The 21,220-nt window shown below is 38.9% G+C and overlaps 1 protein-coding gene and 1 non-coding gene across 2 annotated transcripts in view; both read left to right on the plus strand.

Annotated features, from left to right (window-relative positions):
* The window catches only part of LOC124162589 (nephrin-like), a 345,009-nt gene that overhangs the window by 273,968 nt on the left and 49,821 nt on the right, over positions 1 to 21,220 (plus strand). The window lies entirely within an intron of this gene.
* Trnae-uuc lies at positions 1,085 to 1,156 on the plus strand. The gene has a single exon. It is a non-coding gene; the product is annotated as a tRNA-Glu (tRNA).

The raw sequence follows: 21,220 nt of genomic DNA on the forward strand, positions 1-21,220 counted from the left end.
TCTTTTTCACGCGCTCTTTTGTCCGTTCGCACCGCAGCCGACACACCGATTCAGCGGCGGCGTGGTCTCTACCACTCATCAAACTGGTCAGGGAGACCCCTTTTCATCGGCGCGCAAAATAAAAAAAATAGAACGGGATAAATATATGTGCCGCTATATTTCAGCTCCGAGCGTAGGCCGACTCTTAAAAGCCCTTAATTGATCAGCTCTTTCCCCGATTGTGAGCTCATTTTTCTCATTTCCTATTTTCCCTCCAGTCCCGTTCATTTAGCTCTTAGGCGAGTTTTTGGGCAACGCCTGATCGTCTTCATAGGATAAGGTATTGCAAATTTTAATTACATACTAATTTTCACTTTTATTTATGTGATGCTAGTTTGTGAGAAAATTGTAAAGAAACTGCGAAAGTACCTACTTTTTGAATGATAAGTTCAAATAAGGACATTACTTCTGTCGACGTACAACATATTTTTTTATATCCTAGACAGTGTTGTAGCACGTGTGCATGTTTTCCACAGGGACCGGAATGACTATAACTTTATTTTCAATTTGTCACTTCTTTTTGCCATCGCCAGTGCTTAGATTTGAACAGTGTGACTGGTTCATATTTAATGCATTTGTATATTAAATCCACCTGCACCCCGTAAATTTAGGAAAAAATTGAGAAAAATTGAATGCAGATATTCCCGAATTTTGAAAGCATTTCTGCAAGGTGACATCATATCTCATTGAATGTGAATTTTTTAAATAAATTTTGTTCAATTGATTTTAAAATTAAACAAATATATCGTCATAACTTCCTTTACATCCCCTAATACTGCTTTTTCAAAATATATTCCTTATATATTGCATAGTTTTGTGATATTTGAACCTATAGTAAGAACGAAATATTTTACTCTATCTCTGCTCACGTAAAATATCTTGTTTAAAATTAGGCTTAAATTAATTACTTAATGATTAGTACTTATTTGAACTCATCGTTTAAGTTAATAATATCTTCCGGACAAAACTTGCACCGAAAAAAATGTTTTTTGCTTTGCCAGAATAATCGGAAGTTCTTTCCACGCTAGGTAGTCACTTTTATGTCTCCCATGTGGTCTAGTGGCTAGGATATCTGGCTTTCACCCAGAAGGCCCGGGTTCGATTCCCGGCATGGGAACTTTTTTTTGCTGGCCTCAATGGCAAGTTGGGGGGGGTTACAACGTACAGTCCTCTCTTGCTAAATAAGAGGTCGCGGGTTCAAGTCCCGACTGGGAGGGTTATTACCATCCAGGTCATAGTGATTCGTGCCCTTTGAATAGTTAACTTGTTGAAAAACCCATTTGAGGCCAATATACGCTATTCTATGTCGTATGGAATTAAAAAAAAAGTTTTCTACTGTTTACGGAGAATAATTTAGTTCTTTTTTCGCTACTACTTACGCAGAATAATTTACATTTCCAGAATACAAGTAGAATATTTTATATTTGTAATAACGTTTCACGATAAACATTATAAAAATATGGAATCCCCCTTGAAAGTTTTTGCTTGCTACGATCGACTTATTCGAGTTTTAATATGCAAATTTTCCTTATCAACATTATCATTTGTCCGTAGGCCGCTTCTTTCTACGAATTAAATTACTCCGAAATGCTTGATTAATCAGAATAAATTGATTTCACTCTAAAAATAACTATAAGACGTATTTTTTTAATATTCAACTTTACGCAACGATCTCAGACTAAATTACGTAACTGGAATAAAAGATAATTTTAAATACAGCTAGAATATGTCAACCGCTACATATATCTAATGCTAGATATGTTAACTCTTCACTTCGATATTTTTTAATCCTGTTGCCGCTACTCACTACGATGATTTCCTCACGGTCACGAGGAAATCTGGAACGTTTAAGCTAACAGTGATCATAACTCCATTTCAGACATCGCGATCAGCAAATTTAAAATTCAATCGTTGACCGACCGTCTAGAAATATACATAATAGATATGTATTCAAAACAAAGAGCTTGGGATGCAGTCTTTCTTTCGACTCAGAACATGACTTATTGACTTCCCACCCTGTCGGTCCAGGCTCAAATCCCCGCGGTGGCTGAGATTTTTCAGGGACTCGCCGATCCACGATATGCTTTATGGGGGACACTTCAAGTTCAAGATTCCGCCTCTCGAATTGGAGTGCCGTATACGCCATGATCCCCTTGGCGCCTATCGTTTAGAGCAGACTGATTCCGACGCCAGGTTTCTCTCCACCCTTCTTCCCTTCCTTCCCACCCTTCATGGCTCAAATGACCAAAGCTTTCGGACGCCTCGCCGGTACGAATGCGGTATCACAGATGGCGTTATTTGCGGTTTTGTATACCGACTCCCAGGGGCGGATCCAGGATTTCTTTCTGGGGGGGGCACAAGCAAGGCCGTATTCAGGATTTGGTTCTGGGAGGGGCACAAGGATACCCCGTAATACAAAACGAATGCAATGTTAATGGGACCGTATTAAAAATCTAGCATATTTTTGAGGGTCTGGGGGGGGGCACGTGCCCCCGTGCCCCCCCCCCTGGATCCGCCTATGCCGACTCCCACTCCTAAAAACTTAGCAGGCCAATGCCGACACCGTGTGTCTCTCCATTCTTCCTTTTTTCCTCCCTTCCTTCCCTTACGGAACAAATCACTTTACCTTTCGATCGTCTACACAGTATAAATGCGGTACCGCACGGAGTATTATTTGCGGTTTCTATCGGTCTCCCATTTCTGAAAATTTATCAGACTGATGTCGACGCTGGGTTTCTCTCCACCTTTCCTTTTCTCATGGCCTTAAGTTTCGGTCGCCTCCTTGGTACGAATGCGGCACTGCACGTGGTATTATTTGCGGTTTTCTATCGAACGGGGTATTATTTGCGGTTTTCTATTCCGACTCCCATTCCTGAAAACTTATCAGACTCATGCCGGATTTTCCTCCAGCCTTCATTCCCTCATGATCTAAGTTTTCGATCTCCTTCTCGGTACGACTTTATTCATTATACTCATTAATGACCTCTGCTCCCGCACTAGCAGTAAAAAACGTTTATTTGCTGACGACGCTGTCATCTATCTCGAAATTAGTGATCACTCTGACTACGAAATTCTATCATCGGGTTTAAACAACGTTCATTTGTGGAGCCAAGAGTGGGGACTCTAACTTAATCTGAGCAAATGCATGTCGGTGCATTTCTTGCGGAGTTCGTCAAACTATAACCATGGTTATACTGTGGATGGTATCAACATAAAGGCAACAGACGAAGTGAAGTACCTATGAGTTACGATAACCTCAAACCTGTCGTGGGGAACACATAAAAGGAATATTTGTGGCATAACCCTGAATAAATTAGGATTCGTCAAGCGTATTGTGGGAAGATTTTCGGATGAGAAAGTAAAAGAAAGGTGCTATTTCGCACTCGTCCGACCGCACCTTGAATATGCAGCGAGCGTATGGGATCCGGTACAGAAAGGCAAATTGAATAAAATACAAAGGAAGGCTGCGCGGTTCGTGAAAAACTACAACGGGTGTACAGACAGCGTTACCCAGATGTTAAACGAATTAGTCTGGGAGCCGCTGGAGACTCGGAGGCTGCGCAATAGGCTTAGATTTCTTGAACAATTGAGAATGGATATTTTTAAGAGCGACACGGAGAAGATGACATTAGAGCCCCACTATATCTCCAAGTCCGATAGAAGCGATAAATTAAGAGAGATGTTTATCCGAACGGATAGATATGGGAATTCGTTTTTCCCCCGAACCATGAAGGACTTTAACAAATGCCATTGCTATAACTTATTGCTTGCTTATAACTTCGTTAGAGAACTTCATTTTTATGTGTAAACGGCTGGCGTCCTAACACCCCCTGCCACACGCCATTTAGGCGGCTTACGGGGCATTATGTGCATGTAGAATGCGGTGCCGCACGGAGTATTATTTGCTGTTTTCCATCGGACAACCATCCCTGTAAACTCCACCCAAGAGCAGAGACCTCCTGTTACTCATCATCCCCGTGAAGTTCGCCAGCCTTTCTCTCTCCTGGGTCGGTCGTCCTCGTCTCTTGCGTTTGAGCGCCTGTCGTCACACCGGCCAAGTCATCTCATTAAATACCTCCGAGCTGCAAGACTCCTCCGACGTCCTCACCGCATAATTACGCTCTCCTCCACTCTCTACCTCTTCAGCTCACTCCTCTTTTCCTCACTCATTAAAATAAATCCCACCGACGACGCGACGGAATAAAACGTGGCGTAAAAACTCGTCCTTAAAAATCCCGGCTTGAGTCGCATCAAACGTTAAGCTCTCGAGGCTATCCTCATAGCCTCAAGGCCCTGTCCGCAAACTTTGCCATCGCGGAAAAACACTAGAGCTACAAGGCAGGGGTGGCTAATATACTGCATTCGACTCCTTTCAACCGCGTGGCAGTGAAAAAGGAATAAAATAAAGGGATGTTGTGAGTCGAAGGAAGAGTTCTACCCCCAACAGCACTTTGCCCTGAATACGTCTCTATCGTGTATCTTTCGAGACGTTTGGTCAACGATTGAATTTTCATTTTCTCCTTAACAATATTCTTTTATACCTATATATTTTATATATCTCTGTTATATAGTATATTTATATTAGTACAGTCTTCAGGGCCAGCAACTGAGGTACAACGAGATATTTAAGTATTGAAACAAACTTATACCTGGAATTTTACACGGATAATTAAAACTGATACTCACTATTTAAACCCAGATAGTGAATTCATCAAAAATGCGTCTCGTCTTACTCTGGAACTATGAATTCATTCAATTACTTCGATAAAATATTGTGGCACCGTTTAAGATTGAAACGATGAAAAAAAAACTTGCATGAAAATTATTTTCAAAAATAGGACTAGTTAACTATCTAATATGACGAAAATCATTGAATCTTCATCGCCTCAAGACCCTGTCTGCTCGCTTTGTCATCGTAGAAGGACTAGAGCTACAAGGCATAATGTAATTCATTCGACTCCTCTCAAGCGCGTGGCAGTGCGATTCTCAGTAAAAAAAAAAAGGAATAAAAATACGTTATATTTTGAGTCGAAGGAAAGATTCAATCCCTAAAAGCTCTTTGCTTCGGATACATCTCTTTCGTGTGACATTCTAGACATTTAGTCAGCGGTTGAATTTAAATTTTGTGGCTAACTATAGTTTCGAGAAATATATTTATGTTAGCACAATCTTCAGGGCCAAAAACTGATGTACCACAGTATATTAAAGTAATAAGTCAAAATAAATAAAAAATTATACCTCGGATTGAACAAATCCCATTAAAACCAGATACTGAATGCATAACAAATATAAATATCTAATTCTACTCTTTCATTAGGCATCCATTTAATTACTTCGGTTGAAGATTGCGGAACCGTTTTAGAAGAAAAGGTCTTAAATTGCAAAACAAAAACTTTTACAGGGTAGCTATTCAGCCTTCTTAAATTGCGGAGATTTTGAAATGCGCGTGAAAAATCAACTTATGTTAAAAAATTATGATTGATAATAATTAACTAAACGTAAAACCTTCATGGTATCATTGATCGCACATGAAAAATACTGCATAATAAAAATGTACCCAATTGTTTGAAAAGAATGTAGTGAGTATAAATGAATCCTTAGTATATCTCCCATCAAAGCGGCTGCATAGGGAGCTATTCCTCTTTCCGTAATGACGGGTGAAGCCAGGAGGCGTGGGAATTTATTTCTTTAAACCTCAAGTGAAGCAGAAATACGCAGGTAAATATGCCTACGGAAACTCAAACTTGTCTTCAGAATACTTCGGTGGACTCAGATTACAGCAAAATTGACCATTTATTTAACATGCATGCTTACGGAAAACGCAGCCAACACGATTGATCAATAAGGCTCCTGATGGCTTCTCGGTAAAGTACTAACGACCCTATCACCTCCTACGATCTCATTCTTTTCCAAAAACTGGCTTATAATAAAATGCGGTGGTTTGGTGATTTGGAAAAAATGGTGCAGTTTTGAACAATGTTTAAATTAAAACAGAATTACTTACAGCTTATGCTTTCTTATTTTTCGAATTCGCGGTCTCAATCATTTTTTTACCAAAATTAATAAATTATTATATGTGCGGCCTTAGTCGCTCTGCAAGAGAGACAGTCGTCATTTTCGATTCCTGACGGTAGGCACCAAGGTGACCATGGCTTAACGTCTCGATGAATTTGCTTGCTGTACTTGAAGTGCCCTCCTCAAGGCACTCAAGCGGGCAGCCTCTGAAAAATCGCTGTCACCTTAACCCTACTCGATAACTCCACTGCACAAACGCTCAACAATCGCCCACCTAATCAAATTCGCTCACCTAGTACTCCTAGGGCTGTCTTCCAAAGAATAACTGGAACCGCATCATTCTTTTGTGGTAACCCACTATAAGGGTAGAAAAAGTCGTCTATACCTTTTCCTCTGGGTTTGGGCTCGAGGGCCAATTTGTATGAGCGGAGGTTATCGTAGGGCCAAACCCTTTACATTCATTAAATTCCTCAGTTAACATTATACATATTTGGTTTCAGAAAAAGTATGAATTGTATCATAAAAATTAAACAATGGTGGTAGTTATATTCTACTTATTTATTTGATTGATTTGATATTAGTATCATTTCTAGCTGCCAGAAAATTTAATTATGTAACCAATTTAATGAGGCAAGTGTACCCTATCACTTTTTTTGCGTTTTTTTATCAAATTTTCGATAGTGCACAGGAAGCAATTCTAAGGTAAAGATAAGTTTGTTCCGAATATTTTGACGGGCCAAAAAGACTTTGACGGGCCACAATTTTCCCTAGGTGCATGTTCAGGTTAAATGATGTCCGGACATTTAGTACATCAGTAGTGTAAAAATGAGGATACTGGGACAGTCGCCATCTTGGATTCTCCGCCATCTTGAATTTTTCCTCGAAGGTGCTGCCATCTGGCAAAACAAATGAATATCGAAAATCTAAACGTCTCGTGGATGAACTGAGGATACTGGGACAGCCACAATCTTGGTGATGATGGTCTGAGGGTGTAGAGGTCAAGTGATAAATTAAAAGAATGGATAACAATAATTATTTATTTTCATAATATTAATACAATTCATCAGTCTGCGTTGCAAAATCTCTCACATCCTTAAAAATTTTATTTCCCCCTAAAAAAACTTCTTGCTGCGTTGGCCATGCTCGCACGTTTGGAACACTTAATTTTGTATGCACCACTCGCGACTTCTTAGAGGATGAGAAACTGTAGAGGCATTCGTTATGAGGGTATCTGTATTCTCCGGTCTGGGAATAATTGTTCATGGAAAAAGTATATATTAAATACTTTTCCCACAGGTACACGTAAAAGGAGACTTGAAGTGGCAGACAACAGAATTGAACAGATATCTGCGGTGAACCTTCTTGAGTAAACAGTTTAATGAAATTATGGGGAATCTGCTCATCAATAAAACGGGATGGGATAGGGAGGGATCGACAAAGGTTTTTCAGTAATGAATCTTCTACTGGGTGAATTTCATAAATGGAATGCACAAGAGACTTAATCGAAATCATTTTCAAACTCAGTGGGGTAAACTTCACTTTAGCCGGCCTGCATTCTGTGAGTATCTTGCTCACAAATGCGTTGAATTTCTGAAATAAGTGAGGAAAGAGAAATGAATTAAATTGTTTTTCAAACTTATTTCTCCATATTCCCACTTATTTTCCTCTCTTTCCAATGGGAATACTGAGACAGTCACAATCTTGGTGATGATGGTCTGAGGGTGTAGAGGTCAAGTGATAAATTAAAAGAATGGATAACAATAATTATTTATTTTCATAATATCAATACAATAATTCTTCAGTCTGCGTTGTGGCATCTCTCACATCCTTATGTATTTTTTTTCCCACAAAATTTCATGCGGTGTTGTCCATGGTGGTACTTTTTGGAAAATTGTATATTTATGTGCGTTTCTTCGATTCCTCGACAATTTATAACACATGAGGCATTCATAATGGGGATATAAGTCTAGACCGGTCTGCGAATAATTATTAATGGAAAATGTATAAATGAAATAACTTTCCCACAAGTGTTGATAATATGAGAAACTCATTGGAAGGCAACAGTATTGTACCAATATTTGCGGAGGACCATCTTGAGAATACAGAGACATGAGTATTTGGGAAAATATTTTGTCAAAAAATCTGAAGGGGATGGGAAGGATTTGGCAAAGGTTCTCTATCCTTGGTAACGAATCTTCTTCGCGAACTTTATGAATGCATCGCACAACAGCGTTGACCGAAAGCAACTGCAAATTTAGTGGGCAAAACTTCACCATAGCTGGCCTGCACAATGCGGTCGTCGTATTCACAAATGTGTTCAATTTCTGAAATAATCAGCGGAAAGAGAGGAATATGAGTAGGAATTTGAAGGAATAAAATTTCAACAAAAAAGATTGAATATGTTATATATTTTTCAAGACAAATTATGAAAAAAAGAGGAACAGAAAAAACAATGAACATCGAAACTAAATTGAAACAAAATCAAATAAAATGAAAAATATTCACAAATCTCTCAAAAAAATCAGTTTTAGGAACAAATCACATATTTAGGAATTCAAGAAATAATATAAAAATTAAAGACAATAAAAATAATTGTATCATGATATTAAAAAATATGAAAAAACAAAAAAAATATTAACTGAAAAAACTACTCCCAAAACAACATGAATCCTCACAAAAGTGCATGTAAATTTTTTTTCCCTCTTATCCCCCGAGGATCTCTACACACCTTTTTCTTCGGAACCTCATCATCAATGGAGAGTCTTTTCATAGGTGACTTTATAACAGACGTAGAAGCTGAGTGAGCTCCATCACTTTGTAAAACAGGCATATCAAGAACTTGAGCCTCCGAGGACGCACGCGAATGTGACGATGGGATCCACTGCACATCGTCCTCCGATGATCTCGGTGACTGAATAACAATGGAAGGAGATCTTGGCGGTGGATTTGTAGGCTCTGGGGATGATGGAGGTGATGGTGAGCAAAGACCTTCGGTATCGGGTGGTGGCGATGCGGGCGACTCAACTTCAAGCTGTGGTGTTACAGCAAGAGGTTGAGTATCCGGCATCGGAGATGTGGGGGAATGTGCTCCAGGCAGGGATGGAGACGTCAACGGTTGCGAGGTCGGCTGCGGTGCTGGTGATGTGGGGGGTTGCACCGCAAGCAGGGATGGTGATGTCGCCGGCTGAGTTGTAGGGCGTGGTGGTGATGGTTGAGTTGTGGATGGCCTGCTCAGGCGAGATATGGGCGGTGGTGGTGTTGAACGCCCCGATGCTGCTGATGCTGTGGACGGTAGAGATGATGTCTCCTCGTCGTAAGACCGCCCCATCCGCGAAATGGGGATAAGTGGAGGCGGTGGAGAATGTGATGACGATCTCCGCGTTAAATCAAGTGCCTCCACCCGTCCAATCTGTGGAATGGGGATAAGCGGAGGCGGTGGAGAATGTGATGGCAATCTCCGCGCTAAATCAAGCGCCTCCGCCTCATTAAACAGCGCCGAAACGAGGTCGTCAAATGACATATCACTCGGTGAATCATCCTCTGCATACCCCCAGTAGTATGGAGCTAAACAGAAGTTAACTTCGTTCCGCGATCCATTCCACACCTCAGCCATAGGCCTACACGTGGAGCACCTATGCGCTGGCTGATCAACAGTAATTAGAGGTCCATCACACAGATCGCAAACAAAGCGTGGAATACGTAGGCGGGACGAATAAATTGAGTGCCTAGTTTCCACATGCGAAAGTTCAATATATTGAAGACGAATCCGACACCATCTGCAAATGGACACTGTGGCCCTCGATGTCGACCGCGTATCCAATGCGTGGTAAATGGTTGCCTGAACGCAATGGAATGATTCCATGGTGGATGTATGATGTGTTTTCTTACACAGCGTATATATAAGACTGTCCCACGTGACATTATTCGATATCTAAGGATGAAGCTATTGGAGGAACTCTCAACCCAATGAGCTCACAGGGCCGATGGTCTGAGGAGGCGTAAACCTTGAGGTCGGTCCCCCCACAGCTTCAAGATTTCATGCTGGCGACCCCAATCGGCTGGGGCATTGACGCACGAAGGAGAAGTCAGAGACCTTCGATTAAGATTAGCAATCGACCCTCATAAAAATTGATGACCGGCTGTGCGATTGACGCAAGCAAGCGGAGACAGACGGGTGATAAAGATTAATGAGCGACCCTCGTACGATCGGTTGGGGCATTGACGCACGAAGGAGAAGTCAGAGACCTTCAATTAAGATTAGCAATCAACCCTCATAAGAATTGATGACCGGCTGTGCGATTGACGCAAGCAAGCGGAGACAGACGGGTGATAAAGATTAATGAGCGACCCTCGTACGATCGGTTGGGGCATTGACGCACGAAGGAGAAGTCAGAGACCTTCAATTAAGATTAGCAATCGACCCTCATAAAAATTGATGACCGGCTGTGCGATTGACGCAAGCAAGCGGAGACAGACGGGTGATAAAGATTAATGAGTGACCCTCGTACGATCGGTTGGGGCATTGACGCACGAAGGAGAAGTCAGAGACCTTCAATTAAGATTAGCAATCGACCCTCATAAAAATTGATGACCGGCTGTGCGATTGACGCAAGCAAGCGGAGACAGACGGGTGATAAAGATTAATGAGTGACCCTCGAACGATCGGTTGGGGCATTGACGCACGAAGGAGAAGTCAGAGACCTTCAATTAAGATTAGCAATCGGCCCTCATAAAAATTGATGACCGGCTGTGCGATTGACGTAAATTACCTAGAGGTCGAAAAACAATTCACTCCACCCACCCCGATGGGATGGGGGAAATTCAGTATATAAAGGCATAGCAGAGCTCTCACAACCATACTCACAGCAAGAACGCCTTACGGTACCACAGAAAGTAGCAGCAGAACCAGCATCAGCAGAAAGAAGCCAGGAGAAGGAAGAAGTTCCCGATAATTTCCAACACCAGCAGTTGCCCTCACAATCCTCAACGATAGCGTGAGTAAAATCATATCATTAGTTTTTAAATGTATAAAAATTCAAGTCCTATGAGGATTTAGCTAGAAAAACTGCTAAAATGCTCATTTATTCTATCTACTTCAGATGGACGCTTTGAAGATCAAGTTGCTTACGCAGCAGGAGGAGGCAAAATTCTTGAAAAAGGAGGAGCTTAAGGAGGGTCTGGCATATGAGGTGGAGAAACTTTCTCCCACTATTACAAAATATGGGAGCAGCATAATAGCGGAGATAAATTTTGAAAATGCAAAGAGGAAAATATTCCTCCCCAAGCATTTCATCCTCACTCTTGACGAAATCGAGGCCTTTAATGCCGACGCATGGGGCGTTGGGCTAAAAATATCCAGAAAGGATAATTCAGTTGTTTTATTGTAAAAAATTAAAATAATACATGTCTTCGCTTATAAATGACCATACTGAATAATCTTGTTTCATTTAAAATAACCCTCAAATACACGTTAGGTTACTTATGTATAAAGCCTAATTCTCATATATAGAATTTCATTTCCACTGGAAAAACCAACCAGACGATAATGGAAGAGATGGTGCTATGCCCGGTATGCTACGTCTATTACCACCCAAGGTACAGAGCCGGCCATGAGATGTCGGAAGTTCATCACCGCCATGCAATCAGACAAGTTGGAAGAGGAGCTGACGCTTCTTCTTCAATTGTAGAGATTGAATCAGCGGTTAAAGGACGGCTTAAAACCTTTTGGGTGAGTGCAGGTGGGGAGCATACAGACCTGGTAATTTTTTTAAACAGCAAAAAGGATTTACTTTTAGAGAAAATTAGAATTTATCTCAAAGATACAGCATTAAAAATAAACATACTGGTGAAAGCTAAATTTCATAATGATAAGAATGAAGAAAGAGTTGAAACACAGGATAGATGGTTTAAAACAAAAAATGTTAAAGTTTTTGAAGCAGATGATGTGAATGAAATTTTAGAAATACTATTTGCGAAATTGTTGAAAGAAAAATCAGAAAGCTCATCTAAGGGATCAGGTTGGTCACTAAGTGAAATAATCGGCCTCGAATTACGGATAAATAGATACATCCCGCTAAGAGGGTCATCTTTCATTGACCTTCCTGCTAAAATTAAACTCACCCACTCAGTTATCAACGTAAAGAATGAGGATGCCTTCTGCTTCAAGTACGCCATATGGGGGAAGAAAATAAAGTGTCATCCCGAACGCCTTTCAAAATATAATAATATAGAGTTTTATCAAGGATACAATTGGGATTGCATTAATCATCCAGTAGAATTATCAAAAATTTCAAAGTTTGAGCATGAAAATTCAATTTCAATAAATGTTTTCGGTCTTGATGAAAAAAATAATGTATATCCAATTAAAGTTGTTGATCAGGAGTTAGATGACCACCGCGATCTTCTCTACCTTGTTAAGAAGGACAAGACGCATTTCTGCTGGATCAAAAATTTTGGTAGATTGATTCGATCACAAATGTCAAAACATAAAAATGCGTTACACGTATGCAAACGCTGTTTTAAACCTTGCTATTCGAGTGATACTCTCATAGAACATAATATTGATTGCTGTAGAAATTCTCCAACAAAAATAATAGTTCCAACTGCTGATGACAACATCTTGAAATTCAAAAACTTCTCACATTCCGTCAGAATTCCCTATGTTGTATACGCTGATTTTGAATGCATCCTTAGTAAACATTTGAGTTGCTCTCCCAATGATGAGCATTCATATACAAATAAGCAGCACCAGCATGAAGTCATGTCCTTCTGCATGCTTATGGTATCAGATACTGGAGAAGTATTCGAACCATTTCTTTACCGAGGTAAAGGTGCGGTAGATATTTTTCTTGAAAAGCTGAAGCAAATGGCTCTCTTTGCACGAAATAAGTATAAAAATATAATACCTATTGATACTTTGACCGAGAGTGAGAATGTTGCTTTCATTTCAGCACAAATATGTCATATATGTCAAAATGAGCTCGGTTCGGATAGAGTGAAAGATCATGATCATTTAACGGGTAAATTTCGTGGGGCGGCTCATAAGAGTTGTAACGTGAATTTCCAAGTGCCTGACTACCTACCTGTTTTCATTCATAATCTTTCAAATTATGATGCTCATTTGATTGTCCCACATCTCGGCTGTGATGAAATGAAAATATCATGCATCCCTAATAATGAAGAGAAGTACATTTCGTTTGGAAAAAATGTAGATAAGACTTTTTCATATCGTTTCATTGATAGCTTTAGGTTTTTAGGGACATCCCTATCTAAATTGGTTAGCTCGATCCCAAAAGATAAATTTACGAGATTATCCAAGAATTTTGGTGATAAAAGTGATCTCGTGATGCGTAAAGGTATCTTCCCATATGAGTATGTGGATTCGTGGGAAAAGCTTGGTGAGGATAGATTACCTAATATTGATGAGTTTTACAGCACCCTTACCCAGGAAACTATTAGTTCAGATGACTATGAATTTGCTCAGGCGGTTTGGAACGAATTCCAGTGTAAATCTCTGGGGGGATATTCTGACCTATATTTGCTAACAGACGTCTTGTTATTAGCAGATGTATTTGAAAATTTTAGAGACGTATGTTTATCTACATATGAGTTAGATCCTGGTTGGTATTATACCGCACCAGGACTGTCTTTTGATGCGATGTTGAAGCACACAGGGGTGGTACTTCATCTTTTAACAGATTATGATATGATACTTATGATGGAGAAGGGAATTCGTGGTGGTATAAGCCAGTGTGTTAAAAGGTACTCCGAAGCTAATAATAAACATATGAAGGAATTCAACCCTAGTTTAGATTCCAGATATATTGCATACGTAGATGCTAACAATTTATATGGTTGGGCGTTGTCAGAACCTCTCCCAAAGTCCAACTTTCAATGGATAGACCATGTAGATGTCATGAATGTTCCAGACAATTCCAACAAGGGATATATTCTAGAGGTGGATTTGGAATATCCTAGCGAACTGCATGACTTGCACTCTGATTTGCCCTTCTGTCCTGAGAAGAAAATTCCACCAACTGGGAAACATCAAAAGTTAATGACTACGCTTGATCATAAAGAGCGATATGTGATTCACTATAGAGCACTGAAGCAAGCGCTTTCTTTTGGTCTGAAGCTTAAAAAGATACATCGGGTCATTGAATTTGAACAATCGCCTTGGATGAAGACCTATATTGATATTAATTCACAAAAACGCAAATTGGCCAACAATGACTTTGATAGAGATTTTTACAAATTAATGAACAATGCCGTTTTTGGAAAAACAATGGAAAATGTTAGAAAAAGGATTGACCTTGAACTTGTTTGCAATCCCAAAAGACTTGATAAAGTGATATCTAGTTCACTCTTCATTGATCGCACAATTTATTCAGAGAATTTAGTCGCGATTCATAAAAGGAAAAATTTTGTTAAAATGTATAAACCGTTGTATATAGGACAGGCTGTTCTGGATCTTTCAAAAACACTTATGTACCAATTTTTTTACGAAAATCTTAAACCGAAGTATGGGAATAACGTACATCTCATGTACATGGATACAGATAGTTATATTGTTGAAGTAATGTCTGATGATTTTTATACCGATTTGGTCAAAGACTTATCTTCCTATGATACTTCCAATTATCCTAGAGATCATCCATGCTATTCAGCGAACAACGCTAAAGTCATTGGTAAGATGAAGGATGAATGTGGAGGAAAGATAATGACTCATTTTGTAGGACTGAGAAGTAAATTATATTCCTACCGTGTTCAAGGTGATGTGGAAGGAAAGCGTGCCAAAGGTATTAAGAAGAATGTAATCGATAAATCCTTAACATTTGATGACTATGTCACATGTTTGAAAGAAAAAATTCAATTATATAGGAAAATGACACTAATAAGGTCGCAGAAACATCAAATACACACCGTTGAAATAAATAAAACTGCTTTGTGTGCAAACGATGATAAGAGATTCGTCTGTGAGGATGGAATAAACACCCTCCCTTGGGGCCATTATAAAGTAGACCGCAAAAGATCATATGGAGAGGCCTTTCCAGATTCTTGATAGGCAGCAAGAATTTTTTGTCTTTATCGCTGCTGAAATACTCGATGCTTGTTTTCTTCGCAACACGCAAAAAAATATGACCTTGTGAAGTTGCTATAAATACTGAACTCTCCTCAGCGGGATACTCATTTACAATCATGAACAGCAACCGCTTGGATGGTGTTGGAAACCTACCAATGGATGGTGAGTTGGCTGATGAGAGAGCTAAAGCGAAGGTCTTCGAAAAATTCTTGATGGAATTTTTTTGTGGGAAAAATCATGCGGATATCCCACCATTATTGGATGAAAAGAAAATTTCAGAGGAAATGGCGAGATTTAGATTCAAAAGAAATATCGAATGTGGGAAATGCGAGTGTAAGCTGAATAATCCCCCTATTTTTAAAAAACCGGATAAAGAAGAAGATATTTATAAATTCGTACAGTATAAAACAAAGCGTGCAAGCTCAAAAGTCGCTGAAAATGAGACAAAATGTCCTTTGAAACATTCACTTTCATCTACCCCTATGAGCAGCAAAAATACGAGTAAGGCAGCAAACCCTTCATTCGAAGAGATTTTTAGCAAAGTGGATTCCACAATTAAGAAATTCTTGAAGTATCCTTGCATTTCAAAACTAACTGACGTTGAGATTGCCCATCTTCCTCCATCGCTGGTGTTAAAAATAGCTCCAAGTCAAATGACGCGATTAATGGAAAGACGGGGTATAAGGGATTGGAGATATGAAAAATGTACCGAACATTATAACAAGGGAAGAACGCAAATAGATGGTCCACCGCCTTTGCGAATGGATTGCTTAACTTGTCGGTTGAAATATCTATAGAAGATTCGCAGGCGTCTTTTTTTATTTTTTCGCTCACCTTTTTTCATAATTTAAAAAACGCATTACAAATTGAAATGGTCACTCGTTATAAAGCCCATTTCTTAAAAAGACTCTGAAATGTGCAGAATGATGAAATTGCTCATTTTCTTAAATTTATTTTTCTTCTCACTAGGGAAAAATCACACACTTAATAATACAGCATGCGTAGTGAGTTACCTTAGCGAATATGGTTATCTTAACTTGAATACAACAGAAATAAGTCAAGTAAGGCTCGAATCAGTTAAGGATGCTATAAAAAATTTTCAAGAGTATAACAACCTCAGCATAGATGGGGAGCTTAATGAGGAAACAATGAACTTGATAAACAAACCGCGCTGTGGTGTACCAGATGATATAAGTTACTCACTCTTTTACTATAAGTGGAATAAATCTGTATTAAAATGGCGTTACGCTTTCGCAAATGCCAAACTTCAAGAACTGACAAGGGCAGCTTTCGATGCTTGGAGTAGAAATACAAATCTAATCTTCATGCATGATTTAGACAATCCAGACATAGTAATTATGAATACTCGTCTTACACATAAAAATTTTAAAAAGGGAGGATTATGTCCTGCCTCTTTTAACGGGAGAGGAGGCGCTATTGCTCATGCAGATTATCCTAAAAGTGATGGTCGAACCGTTGAAATTCACATCGATATGGATGAAAATTTCTATTATGAATTAAATAATAGAACTGGTTACGATGAAATTAATTTGTACAAAGTTTTGGTGCATGAAATCGGTCATGCTTTAGGCATATCTCATTCTCTTAATCAGAATGCTATCATGTATGCACAATACATGAATGGATATAAATTAGATCTCGATGAGGATGATGTGTTAGCTATTCAAAGTTTATACGGAGTTCGAAAAAAAAATGAAGAAATTGAGGAGGATGAGAGCGTAGAAAATGCGGATGAAATCACACCGACAGAAGCTGTACAGCCAGCTATAAAAAAACCGTCACTATGCGACGTTGAAATGGATCTTAATACTTTTCTAATAGCAAACCGAATGATGTACATTTTTTACGAGAAATGGGTTTGGTTACTAGATTTGGAAGACCCAAATCGAGGTCTTCAAGGTCCCATTTCCATCAAAGACTGGTTGACGTTTCTTCCGAACAGTTTTAGTAAAATAGATGCTATATATCAGAGACCTTCTGGTGAGATAGTTATATTCGTAGACGGTGTTGTCTATATGATAAGATTTCCCAGCATCGAATTAGTGGATGGATATCCTAAACGAATAATAGATATAGGATACCCTCAACATACAGTGATTCAAGCCGTTGTAAACACTTACTCGGGACGAACTTATGTCTTTTTTAGTGATAATTTTGTGATTGAGTTAAATGAATGTGAATTCAGACCAATGAGCATTTCTGGATTGTCCAGGGTGTTCCCACAATTACCTCCAGGTCTTACTTCAGCTTTTCGGTACACAAATGGGCTCTTATATTTCTTCCGAGGTCGGAACTATTTCGAATTCAACGAGTTCAACAATACCTTAACTAAAGCTGGTATGAATTCTATATCATTATTTGGAGTCCACTGTCGCAAGAAGTCAGTCTTCCCAGAATTAATAGCAAATTTGAAAAGTATTATACACAAATTAGAGGGGAATAACTCAATGGAGAGCTTCTGAAATGATATTATTAAAAGTAAAGAGAAATTTGTAGATGGGGTGTGAAAAAATACTTAAAAACAGATTGTTTCTACTGCTTTCCATTCTAAGCCAATGAGATGTTGAAGTGGAAACATCCTTTCACTTGCATTTTAGCCGGACCCTCCGGTTCTGGGAAAACGAGTTTCGTGTTAAAATTAGTCAATTCGAAATTAATCGATGTTGAGATAAAAAAAATTATTTGGTGTTGTAATCGTTACAGCAGACCTAAAGATAAAGAGTTAAACACGCTCAAGAATACCACTGTAATGTTTCGAAATGATATCCCAAATTTTGAAATAGGAAGCAAGAATAAGATGCCCACTCTGTATGTAATAGATGATTTAATGTATGACTGTTACAATAAAAGAATTTCCGAAGTATTCACGCGAGGTTCACATCATTTAGGTATTTCAGTCATTCTTATAACGCAGAATGTTTTCTACCAGAGCCCACAAGCACGTACTATTTCACTTAACGTGAAGTACTTAGTGGTATTTAAGAACCCTCGCGATCAATCACAATTCTCACACCTTGCTAGACAAGTTTATCCCAAAAAACCGGATGAGCTCTTAAGAATATTTAATGAAGTGACATGCAGACCATTCACTTACTTACTCCTCGACCTTCATCAGAAAACGAACGATCTCCTTCGATTTAGAACGGAAATTTTCGACGAATGCAAAGCGATAGTATTTGTACCCACAAATACTGCGGAATATGAAGAGGTTGAAACGTAACAAACATCTTTTCGTACTCTTAAAGACTGCTGAACCTAAGTTACGAAAGGCAATAATTAGTAAGCTGAGTGACGATCAAATAAAAGCCTTGGGTGATTGTTGTAGCCTAATTTTAAGTGGAAAATATAGGATTAAAAAGTCGCTAGAACAGAAATTGGGAAAGCACAAGAACTTACTCAGAAAGTTGAGTTGTAAAAAAATCACTGTTAGCAAGAAACGAAACTTAATACAACAGAAAGGTGGTTTCTTATCCTTATTAGTAAGTTCCGTGCTAGGTGGTCTAATAAGTAAGTTAGCCGGTTTAGCATAATGAGTCTGAAAAAGATGATTCTCATTGAACCGTCCTCGTTAAAGAAAGAGCGATTAACAACTAACATCACAAATCTAGATGATCGTATGCGTAAGATTCTATCAAGTGATATGGATGACACTAAAAAGTGGCATCATTATCGTCGGGAATTGGATTCTTATTTAAACGCAGTGAGTGAACGAGGTGGGCCCATTTCATATTCTTTCTTAGAAGATTCAGCTGCTAATGTCAATGAAGAAAAACAATTGAAAACAAGAAGTAGGAGTTTAAAAAGGAAAAAAATAACCTCCAACAGTGGTAGAAAAATTTTGCGAGCTAATCGCAAAATCGGAGAACAATGGGAAAAAACGTTGGAAAGAGCGGGAAATATGGAGGACTTGTTGGAAAATCTAGAGAGAGAGATAAGCTCCGCGGAGGTGAAGTCAGAAGACTCATCTCCCGAAAGAGAAATAAAAGTTCTGTTCCAATCACCTCGAAGAAAACGAGCAAAAAAACCGAAAAAAATATTCTCTCCGTCTTAAGTTTAACTCCACAAAGCAAAAGTCGTTCGAAGAAAAAAAAAGTTAACAAAAATGATGATGGGAATTTGAGTAAAACTGATATTAATAATCTCTTGAGTTCAACCTATTTTGATCCTGGAAATCCCGCCAGTTATTCAACGGTCGGTAGACTTTGGGAGGGTATAGGGAAAAAAATCCCGCGAAGCTATGTGAAAAAGTGGTTGGAGGCTCAGGATTCGTACACTTTACACAGACCTGTGCGAAAGAAATTTCAGAGGAATAGATACACAGTGTCTTATATTGACGATACCTGGCAATGCGATCTGAATGATGTTCAGAATTTGAAAAAACATAACTCCGGATATAAATATCTTCTCACTGTGGTGGATATATTCTCGAAGTATGCCTGGGTAAAGCCCATCAAAAGTAAGTCGGCCGATGATGTTATTCGAGCTTTTAGAAATATCTTAAAAGATGGTCGAAAGCCTTTGAAAGTTCAGAGCGATAAGGGAAAAGAATTCAATAACGAAAAATTTAGGAAATTCCTTACTTCTCGGGGAATTACATTCTACACTACCAATAATCCTGACGTAAAAGCCGCCGTAGTGGAAAGATTCAACCGAACGTTAAAAAGTATTATGTATCGATACTTCACTAAATCAAATTCACGTTCCTATCTGACCGCATTACCAAAACTCGTAAATGCTTACAATCAGCGCTATCACTCCAGTATTGGTATAGCTCCTACTAAAGTGAGTGATAAAAACGCATTCCAAGTAGCGCTTCGTTTAACGTCACGTGATAAAAAAAGGAAACCTCGTTTCTCTGTTGGAGACTTTGTTCGTATATCTAAAGAAAGATCGCCTTTCACAAAGGGTTATACTCAGAATTTCTCCAAGGAAATTTTCACAGTGGTTAAAATAAATGAAAATTTAATTGTTCCTACATATCAATTAAATGATTTAAATGGTAAACGTATAAAAGGTGAATTCTACGGTTCAGAGCTGACAAAGACGGAAGTTAGCGAGAATAAAGAATATGAAATAGAAAAGATTTTAAAGAGTAGGGGCACTGGGAAGAAGCTTGAATACTTGGTTAAATGGGTGGGGTATGGTGATGATTTCAACAGTTGGATCGCAGCATCTCAAGTAAACAAGTTAAAATAATGGAGCAAGGAGAATTCTACGTGACCCTCATGAGTGATAGCTCGGGTTCTAATTTGAACACGATAGCAAAATTTCGATCAAAACTACAAAAGCGAGTGGAAGTTGCCGGTAAATGGGTAGTGGGACTTGTGGAAGTTATTCTACCAGACTTTGAATCACCACCGAGAAATTGTCAGTATGATGGAGAATATATTGAGATAGAGATTGTGAAGGGGGTAACTTATAAGTTGCTCGATCATCATACATACATTCTTGATAAAATGCTCATTGATATGAGAAAATCTTTAAGCAATGACTTACATCGCACTGAATTTGATATAATTGTGGAGAAATTCTTTAATTCGTTGAATGCGGATAAAAAAGCATCCCTCAGCAAGGCAGATATCACATCCAGTAAAGGTTGTGAACATATAGCAATAATTGTTACGGCTACTAACCACATTGTACGGTTGGCTTGTGCTCGTTACACCCTGATTGAACTATTGAATACGCTCTATGAAAACACCCCAAAGAAGTTTCAGAGAGGTTTTCATAATCTCTTAACAAATGCAATGCATATTAATAAACAGATAAGACGGAAAAGATCTGCGGTAAATGAAAATGATGAACTTCAGCAAGTATTTGTTTACACGGACTTGGTAGACCCTCAAATTGTCGGAGACAAGTTAATTTCATGCATAAGGATAGTAAATATTGGTTCGGGAAACCATCAACTATTCAATCCGCCATACTACATTCCACTCTCCAAGAGAGAATTCGATACCGTGAGTATTGAACTAAGAGATAAGATGGGTGAGCTTTTCCCATTCACATCCAGCGTGAATCCTGCAACCTTAGTACTACACTTTGTTAGGCATTCATAAATAT

Source organism: Ischnura elegans, chromosome 7 (genome assembly GCF_921293095.1).
Source record: "Ischnura elegans chromosome 7, ioIscEleg1.1, whole genome shotgun sequence".
In the NCBI taxonomy this organism is placed as follows: domain Eukaryota; kingdom Metazoa; phylum Arthropoda; class Insecta; order Odonata; family Coenagrionidae; genus Ischnura; species Ischnura elegans.